The 13,766-nt window shown below is 35.9% G+C and overlaps 1 protein-coding gene across 2 annotated transcripts in view; it reads left to right on the top strand.

Moving 5' to 3' along the window:
- TAFA2 (TAFA chemokine like family member 2) overlaps positions 1-13,766 on the top strand; it is a 467,249-nt gene that overhangs the window by 407,645 nt on the left and 45,838 nt on the right. The gene's annotated exons all lie outside the window — the stretch shown is intronic.

Raw genomic sequence — 13,766 nt, 5'->3', positions numbered from 1 at the left:
CCACCACACTTTGTTATTTCTCTATTCTCATTTGATTTTCACATCATAAATGAATTATAAAGTTATTTTTAAAGAGGACATTTTTCAGAAGCTATCAGCAACAAAAAAGTCTTAATTGATATGCTAGTATAAAATTCTTACCCAGTGAATGGGTAGTACAGAATATAATTTCTCAAAGAGCTACTAACGTCTTTTTTCTAAAAGCTAAAAAATACAAACAAAAACAAAAACAGAACAACTTCCTCTAGGCTTCCTTAAAAATTTGACTTAGAATTTATAAACTTTTGTTCTAGAGTGACATTCAGAACCTAGATATTCCATATTGAAATTGCTGAGTGCAGAGGAAATATAACCTAAATATGCTTTTGATGTCAATCATGGGGTATGAAGCAAACCTTCCATGTGTGTGAAAAACGTTTGTTGAAAGGCAGTGATTTCATTCCTTCTTGAATAATACTGATTTATTCTGTTTATAGGTGTTTTACTAGCTTCAAAAAATATCCAGATATAGAAAAGCTCTTACTATACAGAAAAGTATGGCATTATGAATCTGCAAAATTAGATATGGGAAATAGAAGTTCATCCTTCTCTCAGGGGATAATTATTTCCTAAAAGTAAATGACTCTAGTGCTTCTATCCATCTAGACTTGAACATAGCACAACATATAATACATTTTGGGAGTGAGAAAAGAAACTTAGAGAGCTTTCTTATTTTGTAGTTGAGGAGATTAAAGTCCAAATAAATAAAATGACTTTCAAAGAATTGTCCTCACCAATTTGGGACCAAAATCAAGATCTTCTGGGTCAGATTATAATGTCACACTGCTTCTGTGATGGATACACTTTCACTGATTCCCTCAGACTTTCATTACATTGGACAAATGTTACTGGTTGAAATACTTTTAGCTGACAGTACATTTTTTTTCTTTACTACATGTTGTTAAATGTTTCTCTATCATATATGGCCAACTTTCTTATTTTAGAGGTGATAAATTGTGACTTAGAGTAACTAATTTACCAAAGATTAAATAGTCTGTTTGTATTAGTACTAGAAACAGAACCTAGGGCTTCTGAGGCCCCCCATCCAGGGCTCACTGAGTGTCTCTCTGCTCCTGAAACCGTACTTGACTCTCTGAATGAAAAAATTAAGCACACACATCCACAAAATAGCAAAGTCAAATTTTTTTACAGCTTCCAGTAAGTTCATCTAAGCCTGGACTTGAAAAATAATTTTTTTTCAAGAACTCTTGTAATAAACCATTTGTTTATTCATTTATTCATTAAGCATATTGATTTTTCTATTATGGATCTCAGACTGTGCCTCAAGCTGAGGAATCAGATAAAATAATTATGAACTTGGGCCTCACAATTTAATAGAGGGAAATAAAGGGTAAAATAGTGAACTGTGACAGGAGTTGTAGAAAAAGTAAGAAAATGTTAATCAGAGGAGAGAAGAGTGGTCCAGTCTACCCAAGGGTTTGATTAATAGCTTCATAGAGTAGGTGGTGCAATGTTTTAAACTGAAAAATGGGGTAGGTTTTTCCTGAGGGGTACAAAGTGGGGCAAGGATTTGAGAGAGAGAGAGAGGTTGCCTGGGCAAAGATGTACTAAGATTCTATTGTAAAAGCAGCTTATATGGCTTGAGTGCAGGGTGCAAGAGAGCACATGGGAAAGTGAGGCTGTGGAAGTCAGAGATGGGCTGATGGAAGCAAGCTTGGGCCACACCCATGAATTTAACTTTATTCTATGAACCATGAAGAACTAGAATGGTTTTATACCCTGGGCTTAATGTTTAAAAAGAACTACCATGGTAGAATGTGTGTGTTTATATGTGTGTAAGGGAACAAGCTAGTAAGTAGGGAGACCCATCAGGGGTCCCTCCTGATTATGCTAGGAGAAGTTGCTAAGGATGCCTAGGTTAAGTCAGTAGAGAAGGAGGGAAATTATGTTGAACAGGAAGCAGAATGGGAGGAATTTGGTGGGCAAAGAGATGTGGGGGTAGGTATGGAAGTGACATTGAACTGGCAATTAAGAGAGCTGAGTTCTAATCATTAATCTTCCACAATCTTAACTCTGTGATTTTGAACTAGTGAATATTCTAGATGTTTTCTAACCATTTTTTTTCTAAAATGGCAAAATCAGACTTCGTTATTTTTAAATAATAAAAGTCAACGATTCTTAGCTGCATTATATAAATAGATTCAAGAGTCTAAGTAAGTTTCTCTTAGTCTCAATAGTAACCATGGCTAACATTTACTCTTTATCAAATATAAGCATCATTATGAGGGCTGACTCAGTTGATCCATATTTCATCCCTTTATGATAGATAATATTATAATTCCTATTTTACTTATGAGAAGTTGAAGCACAAAGAGGCAAAATAATTTTTCAAATTGTATCTTTTTTGTTCTTTGCATGTCTTAGTCCATTTGAGCTGCCCTAACAAAGTACCAAACACTGGGTGGCCTATAACCAAAGGACATTTATTCCTCATAGTTTTGGGGGCTGGAAGTTAAAGAACAGGTGCCAGCATGGTTGAGTCCGGGCTGTCTTCTGGGTTGCAGACTTCATGCTGTGTCCTCACATTGCAGAAGGGGCGAGCCTACCCTTGGGGCCACTTTTATAAGGACTCTAAACCTGATGACCTTCCCAAGGTCCTACCTCTTAATATCATCACTTTGAGCTCTAGGTTTTAATCATATGAATAATGGGGAGACACAAACATTCAAACCACAGCACTGCTCTTTCTACTCACTGTGTAATTTCCCTTAAGAACTTGTACTGTATCTGACTCCTTCCTAGGTCTATTACAGGAATATTATTGCATATTACTTAATGTTTGCTATTATAACATATATACCTCTAAACCTCATTGGTTCAACATAGCCTAAGTTTATTTCTGGTGGATATGAAGCCAATTAATGTCAGGGGATGGATCTCTCCTCTTCACAGTCATTCAGGGACCAAGGTTGCTTGTGGCTCTTCAAGGTCACCATTGGCACTGACATTTAACTTAAAGGGAAAGAGAGAGTGGCTGATGGAGTAGGTTTTTATAGGCCTGGTCTTAAGGAAGTATAACTCACTTCTGCCCATTTTCCATGTGTTACATGCAAGGGAGACTGGAAAATAATAGTCTAGTTGTGTGCTCAGGAGGAAAGAAAAAGGAGGCTTGGGGAATAGGTGGGTATTCTCTTTTAAAGCCAGGACTTGAACCTAAACTATCTGACTTCAGAATCCTCACCCAAACCACTGTGCTAGGATATCTTCTATACTTGCTTTCTCTCATGGAATCAACAGTAATTAAGCTGTTTTGTACATAAAACAATAGGAGGATGTAGATTGACTTTATAGTGAATATTATACTATGCAGTTAAGATTCATGACTTCATACATATAAGAAATATATCTAAAATATAAATTTTATAAACTCCCTTCTCAGTTTTTCACTTGATGCAGTGACTTAATATAGTTAATTTATGTTAGTCTAAAGTGATTAAAAAATCTGTTTGACTTTCATTTTTCTGATAGGTCTAATATATTGTACCCATTATAACGAAACTTAATTATTTCATAAACTCATAGAAGTTTAGAATTGGAAGGCATTTTAACTCTAATTAACTCTAAAACTAGTTTGATCTTATTTTGCAGATGAGGGAAAAGAGTCCAGAGACCTAAATGACTTACTCAAGATTACACTCTAGGGACAGAGAACTATGTACTAGGGCCCAAATAGCCCATCTTTCTTTTTGCTGCTGTGTCTACTCACTGTCATTTTTTTCAAGAAACACTTGGGGAAAAAAAGAAAAGCACTTGGACTGTACCGTACTCCTTCTTAGAAACACTTATAGGAATAGAATTAATCATTAAATAACAGTGTGACTCCTCCAGTGTATAGGAATTGGAGACACTCTGATTTTTCAGATTTGGTGTGTGTGTGTTCATATGTATGTAACTTGACATTAGGCAGGGAATATGTTTTTCTTTAGCCTTTGCCATGAGAAACATTTTAAAAATATATTTCCATCATAGCAATTTGAGATGGCCTTAAGATCATCATTTGAAATGCCAATTTTTACTATGAGGTTAAAGTAGAAGTGACTGCTGGATTGTAAATTTTCTGGGTACTTTGAAAGTGGAAACTTGCCTCTTCTTAAAAGTGAGGATAAAGGGTCCTTCTGCTAATAATTAGCTTTTGTTCATTATAACTTTAATTTTAAAAAAAGATAAATACCCTAGTCAGCACATTTGGGGAGGCGGGGGAGTCAAAGAACAGGGATATCATTGAGTTATTTCAGGGTAAAAGGGAGCTCATTGAAACCTATTGTATAAAATATTTCAGGAATTGAGGAAACATTTGAGGAAGACCCCCCTCCCAAAGGGCAGATGCTAAGGCAGTGGTAGGACTGCCTGCTCTCTTATGTGTGACCTCTCTTCACTCCTCTCCTGTCTGCTTCCTCTGAGACCCCTATTTCTCATCGCTATGCAGTGCACAGAACTCTCCATAGGGCATCTGACTCCTCCTACCAGATGACCTTTGGGCTCAAATGTCCATTTCCATGTTGCAACTCTGTCTTTTAGTCCACATTGTCAGAGGGATGGATTTGATTGATCTAGTTCCTCTTTTTCAGAACAGGCCTTCCATGAAAAAGTTACAGGCAGTGTATGGAGACCACTGTTGCTCATGGTTCACCTTCCTCAGGATCAATTCTCATTTAAAATGAGGGTATACAATATGTTCATGTTTAAACTGAGGGAAAATGAATCTAAACTTCTCAGAGGAACAAATCTGTTCTGCCTCTTTCTCTTAAAATAGACTGAAGACATCCTCTGTTGAGAGCTTGCTTTTATTAATAGAGACTATATTGTTATTAGGGTTATTCTTTAACCCATTAGGGTTTAACCATTAGGGTTAATTGGTCCTTCCCCAATAATTTAATTTTTTTCCATATAAAATTGGAGAAGTTTCAGAAAACAGGGTTTGTAAAAACGTCACTGGCATATGGCTAGTTCCTTCCTGATCACCCTGATTTCATAAATTATGCAAATATTTGAAATTTTATTGAGCTATTTAAGTGACCCTTTCTTTTATTTAGATTGCTTCACCAGAAAGTCTAAAAATGTGTCCTATTTTCTCATTCTAATGAATTAAACTGAGAAATTAGCTGTCTTAACAAGTTTTTGTTTCAGCACATTTTTTCCATTCAAAGTGATTTACAACAACCTAAATCCATTAACTAGCCTGCAGTTTAGATGCTTATTTTGGTGCTGTAGATGATACTTTATTTCTGCTTAGAAGGTATAATGCAGGCTCTCTGGGGAGCTAGTCAAATTGGGTAAAAACTATTAAGTAGGGGTATATGGGGACAAACAAAATTTCAGAATTAATGAGACAGATCAGAATATAAGTAAGAACTGAAATTCAGTGGAGAGGAAACCTGACAGCTACAAATTCACAACTTAATGCTAAACTTAGTCTCTTTGTTGATTGTCAGATTTAATTTTTTTATATGTATCTTATGTCAACACCAGTACTATATAGATTTTTTTTGAAGTACAAAATTGGAACTTCTATAAATTGTAGATAACTTTCCCTAACAGCTATCTTTGTAGGGTACATGTGCTGCATCATCATCATATTCATTGATTATTTTTAAAATAAAAATTAAGATTAACATTTTAGTTCCTAAGCAATTGAAAAGTAGTTTCACATACATTATCTCATTTAGTCTTCATAAGGACTCTATGGAGTTATTTTGGGCATGAAGGTAAAGGGACTTGTTTAAAGGTTTACTCAGGATAGTACAGCTGGGACTGAGGCATTTCAGTTCCAGAGTCCCTGTCCTTTCGAGGCTACCGAGCATTGTATGTGGGAACAGCAATACACTTCCTGCATTTCTCCACAACATTTGGGACTGTAGCCTGTTGCACATGTGCAACTCTATAGAAAAGGCACTGCACAATAGTGTTTCAGGGCATGCTTTTGAAAGCCAACTGCTTGGACTCTCATCTCTGGCTTCTGTCTATTACTAGCTATATTATTTTGGGCAAGCTACTTAACATTTCTGTGGCTCGGTTTCTGCATCTGTATGTCGGGGATACTTTCAGCTTCCCCTTTATTGGTTGCTGTGTTGATAATATAGCGGCATGGTTGGCATATAGTGAAAACTCAGTAAATGTAATCAGTTACCCTTAATCCACACATTATTTCCAGAGTGAATGAATTATTCTTACATACAGAATGTGATATGCATTACTCTGTGCTCTTATTAACCTAAGGCCAGCAACCTCTACTCAAGGTGAGTGATTTGCATAAATATTATTCTATTGTGAACTTATTTTCATAACTGTATTTATAGATGAATAAAATGTGACCATATTAACACATATAAACATGTACACATACATATAATTATGTGTATATATATAATGCTTTTAAATTATGCATGCTTACAAATGAAATGCTATTTAATTCAGATTTTACCCCCTTATAGAGAAGTTCATTTCAGTAGGTAAAAAATCATTTGGAAACAAAAAAAGCACTTAGAAAAAAATGCCTTATAGGACTTCATGCCAGAATATAATTGTCATAATGGCTTCGCAAAACATATAGGAATCCAAGATATGATTTAAGTGGAAGTCTCCTAAGACCATGTTTCTGGGGCATTATAGGGCCAATGATCTGATTGTTGAAATACGGCATAAAGGTAATAAGCTTGGAAGGCATAATTAGGGCTGGGTAAGACTTGGTATCCCTGTGTGTCTCTAGTGTTGTTTTATAAAATTGGAGGAGGCAACTCTGGGTTTATGCATCACATCCAGAAGGGGAAAAAACAGAACAGCAAAAAGTTGTTTTTTTTTAAACTTGGAAACTCTGACTTAAAAAAAATTTAAAAAATGGTTCTTTTTTCATTTAAATCTTCTCCAGGGGGTCTTGTATCATGTTATTATGATGCTAACTGATTGTCTGTGAAGCCTATTTTGTTAATTTGGAAAACCTTAATGTTCTATTAGGTTAGTTTATCATGAGCTCTGTTCTGAATCTGTGTAGAGAATTCTTGTAACTGCTTAAATTTCTTAGTCTCATTAACCTTTTAATAGAAAACCACAGGAATTACTTTTACCTTCTTAAATTATTTGTTTACCATTCTATTAAACATACCACATACTGAGCAGTTTACAGGAAAAATTAGTCTTTGTCCACAAGAAGTTGGTCATTATAAGTTAAGATACATGTCAGACAAATACAAAAACTTTATTATATGTATACATATGCTATGCTTAGGTGAACTAAATTCTACTAGAAGACTCCTTTCCCTGTTTTGAGGTATCTCACTCCATTTGGCCTATCTACCAGCAGATATAAAGTAATACTGGAACAGTCAATATTCTCCCTACTTATGCCTTCAAACCTGTTCAGTATAAGATTATCCACCTACCTACTTATCATCTGTTTTGGTTTTAAAAGTCTAATTATTCCTCCCAATAAGCTTTACAGCTCAGTTTTAATAAGAACAAAGGCTGAGAGAGATTTTTCACAAAACCCCATTTCTTACTAGAAAACAATACCTGTGTGTCTGAGTACTTTATTCACAAGCAATGATGAGAAAGTTTAGGGCAGAAAAGGCTTGTGTCTGTTAGGCCTGCTCTTTCTGGCCACCTTTGTTATTAATCTCTTAATATTTAGCACCATGTTCTCTGAAGAGGCCCATGCCTCTCTGTCCTCCCAGTGTAGCTCCTACCTTATCCTTCTCTTCATTATACCACACAGGCATCATTTCACTTCCTACCTCCTCAGAGAAGATAGAAGCACACTTTCTTCACCAGAACTCTGGCATACTGAACTAAGCCATTGTAATGATCTAGTTGTGGTATAATTTATTATAATCCTCTGAATTATATAATTAAACAAGATTATTTTTTGTATTTATTTTGCATTGACTCAAATAAGGTAGAATTATCTAGGTCATGAGACAATATACTGAACCATCTAGGAAGCAGTAGAAAGTACTACTGTGTAGCCAAGGTAGGCTAAGTTTTGGGGCAGTAACAACCAACCTTCAAATTTAGAGCCTGTAACAATGTAAGGTTTATTTCTCATGCATAGGTCCATAGTGGTTAGTGGGGACTCTGTTCCATGTCTCTTCACGTGGGGGCTCACCTTGATACAGTGATATAGTCTGCACTATCAAGACATAATTGGTTGCTCTGGCTGGTAGGGAGATACGTGGTGAGTTACATTAGCTCTTTTTTATTTGAAATTTATTTTTAGTTACAGTTTACATACAATAATATAGTAGTTTCAGGCATGCAACCTAGTGATTAGAAATTTATATACCTTAGGAAGTGATATCCCAGTAAGTCTAGTACCTATCTGACACCATACGTATTGACTGTATTCCCATGGTGTGTTTTACACTTCTGTGACTATTCTGTAACTACCAATTTGTATTTCTTAATCCCTTCACCTTTTTCACCCAGCACCTCTAACACCTGTCCCATCTGGCAACCACCAGCTTGTTCTCTGTAGCTATGAGTTTGTTTCTGTTTTGTTTTATTTACTTAAAAAAATTCTACTTATAAGTTAAATTATATGGTATTTGTTTTATTTTGTTTCTGATTTATTTCACTTAGCACAGTAACCTCTAGGTCTATCCATGTTGTTGCGAAAGGTGAGATTTAATTCTTTTCACAACTGAATTATATTCCATTGTATATATGTACCATACCTTCTTTATCCATTTGTCTATAGATGGACACTTAGGTTGCTTCCATATATTGGGTATTGTAAATATGCTGCAGTAAACATAGGAGTGCATATATCTTTTCAAATTAGTATTTTGGATTTTTTGGATAAATACCCAGAAGTGGGATAGCTGGGTTAAAAGGCAGTTCTACTTTTATTTTTATTTTTTTTGAGGAAGCTCCATACTGTTCCACAGTGGCTATACCAATTTACAATCCCACCAACAGTACATTGGGGGGTCCCTTTTCTCCACATCCTTGCCAATATTTCTTTGTTGATTTATTGATGATAGCCATCTTACAAGTATAAGGTGAAAGAAATGTCATTGTGGTTTTGATCTGCACTTCTTTGAAGATTAGTGATGTTGAGCATATTTTCATATGTTTATTGGCCATCTGTATGTCTTCTTGAGAGAAATGTCTATTCAGGTCCTCTGCCTATTTAGATTGTTTTTTTTTTTTTTTTTTGGTGTTAAGTTGTATGGGTTTCTTGTGTAGCCAGAATATTAACCACTTATCAGATGTATCATTGGAGAATATGTTCTCCCATTCAGTGCATTGTCTTTTCCTTTGGTTGAAGATTTCCTTCACTGTGTGGAAACTTGTTAGTTTGATGTAGTTATATTTAGTTTGATGAGACATATTGAAAAAATATTTCTAAGAGCAATGCCAAAGAATTTATTGCCTTTGTTTTCTTCTAGGAGTGTATGGTTTAAGGCCTTATACCTAAGTTTTTAATCCATTTTTCATTTATTTTTGTTTATGATGTAAGAAAATGGTGTGGTTTTATTTTTTGCATTGTCTGTCTAGTTTTCCTAACACCATTTATGGAAGAGACTGTCTCCACCCCATCATATGGTCTTGCTTCCTTTGTCATAGATTAGTTATCCACATAGTCTGATATGTTTTGCTTCTTCTCATAAGTGATTCATATTACTTAGCTTTCATTTCATTGGCCTAAGCAAGTCACATCACTGCATCTAAATTTAATGGGGTGAAGAAATACAGTACTACCATGTCTCCAGAAAGGACAGAACCATATATATTTTGGGAACAGCAGTAATAGCTACCACAATGACTTTATCCTCTTATTTTTCTTGTCAAAGTCAAAATTTTGATATTGGCATTGGGACAAAAAAATCAGATAAAGTGTTTTAGGTGTAATTCTTTTCCAGTGTGTGATAAAATCTTCCTGATAACTAAGTTGGTAAAATGGCCTTGGTGCTGAAACGAGGCCTTTTTCACTGTGTGCTGCTCCTGGTTGCCATCACACTGTGGAAGACAACAGAGTGCTCCCCACCATCCAACTCCCTCCCAAGCTGTCTCAGCTCGGTGCTCTGACTAACAGCTTCACCATCTGAAGGAGCCCTAATAATATCTCATTTCTAATCCTGCAAGTCTTTGAATGGAAGCCAGCTTAATCTCTTCATGGTTAACATTTCTATTTCTCTAAGTCACTATAAAAAAAAATCTAAGCATCCCAAATAATGTATCAGATGCTTGTCTCCATTCTGCTATGTAATTGCACCCCATCTTCTACTCCACTGTGTCCTCTGCACCTCACAGAGTACATCATCAGCCAGCCCTGGGCCAGACCACGCACCACTCCTTCTTGGTAAATTTACTTTGCCTCTTTCTAAGATATTTACTTCATATACTTTTTTTTATTCTCACACATATCTCATATTTCATAGAAAATAGATAAAATCAGATAAGAAACAGATCAACTCACATCTACTTGCCTCTGCATCTATATATCACCCTTGAATCTGGGTAAAATGGACTGTGTCTCCACATCAATCTAAGGCCAACCCCTCTGGTGCCCTGCTATCAATTCCTTTTTCCTTCTTAAAAACATTCTTTTTCAGTTACTCATTTTCTCTCCTGTATTGAATATTTCTCTCTACCAGATCAGTTCAGCAAGTAAGCATGCTTTTAGAGAGTCTGTTTCTTTCTCCCCTTCAAAGAAAAACTCCATGAAAGAAATTTTTATAATTGTCTGTAGAATTTTACATCCCATTCTATACTAATCATACTTCAATCATGACTGTTTTTTATCAGTCCACTGAAAGGATTTTTGCTAGTTCAAATGCCAGCAATCGTAGAAGCTATCAGAGTGCCTACTAAGAGGCAGAAAGTGTTCTAAATATTTTATATATGATAAATCACTTAATTCTCAAGGCAGTCCTATATGCTTGTGCTTTTTTTTTTTATCCCTCTTTTAGACATGAAAAACTGCTACTCAGAGGTATTAGGTAACTTGCCCAATGTCACACAGCAGCTGGGAGGAGCTTAGATTTGAACACAGCTACACTGGTTTTGGAGTCTATGCTCTTAACCACTACATTACATTACTTTAAGGGATTATCATTTCCTTTTTACTTATTGAACCTTTCAGCAGCTTTGACATAGCCAATGAATCCCTCCTTCTTGAAACATTTTATTCTTTGCTTTTCCATGCCTTTATTTGTTTTTTTTTTCCTCAAACCTCATATGTTGCTCCTTTTTTTTTTTTTTTTTCCATTTGCCCCATTGCAGATCTGGGTTTTGGATATTCTTTTCCTTCTTTGTGGGTGACCTTTCCATGATAATTTGGTTTAGTCCATGGCTTGAGATATTTACCTGTTGGTTTAGATCTCTTGAATGTGACTCTGCAGCCCATTTTTCTTCTTGAAGTTCTATTTCATAAATGATGCTGCTTGATTTATATTTCTACTCGAGTGTCTTAAAAGGAACTCATATTTGACACAGAGAAAAGGGAACTATAGATATTCTAGCCTAACCCCTTTCCCCAAGATTTCTTTGTCTACCAGCACCACCAACCTCCAATTGCTCAGGACAAACTTAGGAACAATCCTTAGTTCCTTTTTCCGTCACAGCTCCCATTCTATCCCTTAGCAAGTCAAATCAACTCTACACTGAAATACCCTTAACCTGCTACTTCTCTGCAAGTCTGCTGCTCTGAGTCTAGTGCAAGTTCCATCTTTTATCACTTAGACTCCTGCAATCTCTTTATAATTGGTTTCCCTGATTCCATTCTTGCTTTCTGCAGTCCTCACTCTAAAGAGCAGCCTAAGAAAACTTCTAAAACTTTGATGAGATCATACTATTTTTACCCAAAGACTTTGGCTTGCAGTGAGAATAAAACCCCATCTCCTTACTGTGGCATACTCACCCCTCCATGATCTTCCTACATTTCTGACACCTTTCCCCCAAGGTCACAGTTGTGCGACAACGCTGATCATCTTGCTGTCCTGAGAACATCCCATTCTTTTCCCCATTTCAGGACTGTCATCGCTGCCGCTTCCCTTTGGAATGCTCTTCCTGTCTTAGATCTTCATAATGGAAGCTTCCTTCTCCTTGCCGAGGTCATCATTCATGTACCTCCTTAGAGAGGTCTCCCTTGAGACTCTTGCTAAAATACACGTCTTCTTGCTTAATTACTCTCAATAAACATACTGTATTTCCTTTAAGGTGCTTAAAAATCTAATACTGTCCTATGGAATAATCAACTTAGGTATTTATTATTTCCTTCAGAGGAATATGATCTCTTTGAGGACAAGGTCTAAGTCGCTCCTATTCACTGGTGCAGTCCTGGGGCTCAGAATTATGCCTGTTATGTGGTATTGACTCAATTAAAACATGACTGAGTACCCTGTAGGAAGCAGGATAATGACTTGGGTAACAAAGCATTCAATAAGTTAAAACAAATGGAATCATGCTTAGATAAGAAAGTATTTTACAGAGCATGAGAGAGGATAGGAACAGAAGTCTGGCTTTTAAGTTTTTAGCTTTTGTAGTGGTAGCTTTGTGTTTGAATCAAACACAGAAAAATCCCCATATATACAACAGCAGAAAAATCTTTGTGACCTTGGAAATAGTATTTTCTTCTGGAAAGTTCTTCTTTTGAGGATCACATGTCAAAACTATATGTCACACCCGAGTTTCTTGGAGTCCCATTGGAAGTATGATTTGGACAATATATGTGATATGCTCTTTCTCACAAGAAATATCTAAACAAGCTTGCTAACCTGACTTATTGCAAAATGGTCCCTCATTTCCCGGGGGAAGATAATAGAAATTCATAATGTGCTGATTTCATTTAAAATGGGTCTTAATATGTTTATAACATTAAAAAAGTTCAGATCTCTACTTTAACTTTTTTCTATTTAAATTTGTTTTTATAACAATCACAGTTTTAAAGCTTCTGAAAGTATAGTGTTTCAATAAATATTTGATTCTAAGCTCTTTTTATTTTTAGCAAATGAAACTTTTGCTTTTTCATTTCACACTAGGGTTAATACTTTGAAGAAGAAATGCTGAAAAAAAAAATGAGGACAGCAAACAAGAACCTTATCATAATGTGATAAGTCCGGTCCAAAAATTTCAATCACACCAAAATTTCACCTTCATAGCCTTCCTGCAAGGTGAACAAAAGGCGCAGGGACCCTCACAGCTTTTGGACTGGGTTTCTAGGCTCGGTTTAAAGCCACTCAAGTTCCTGCTGTACTTGGTGCCATTTGGTAGCAGTTGTCTTCTCAGGCAAAACTGGAAGGTCCTGAAACTGCCTGGAACTTTTGGGAAAATCATAGCAATTTCAAGAATCGACCAATTAGTTTCATTTCCAGGGAAACTTGTGCAGATGAATACCAAGGGGAGGGGGAATCCCCTTTCATGATCGCTTCTTGAAAACTGGTATTCTGCCTGACCTTACACTCACCCACCAGAAGAACATAACCTTGTGTCACCTGTTTTCAGCATACCTTGTACAGGGATTTAACTTACTTTGATTAACATGTTGAACAAAAAGGTGTAAAGAGAAATTACATGCAAATAAATATGTTATTGATGGTACCATATATTGCCTCTATATTTCAGACTCTTCTAACAGCTTATTTTAATCTAGTCACTAATTGCTCCTGCTTCACCAAGCATTTACTGACAGAAATGGTCCTGCGACATTTAGCAAAGAAATAAAATCTGCATCATGGAGTCTGCATTATTGTATTTCTAGTTTCACGCAT

Source organism: Furipterus horrens, unplaced genomic scaffold (genome assembly GCF_987537825.1).
Source record: "Furipterus horrens unplaced genomic scaffold, mFurHor1.1.pri manual_scaffold_4, whole genome shotgun sequence".
NCBI classification, from domain to species: Eukaryota; Metazoa; Chordata; class Mammalia; order Chiroptera; family Furipteridae; genus Furipterus; species Furipterus horrens.
Note: the sequence above shows the minus strand (reverse complement) of the source record. Positions and strands in the feature narration are given on the sequence as shown.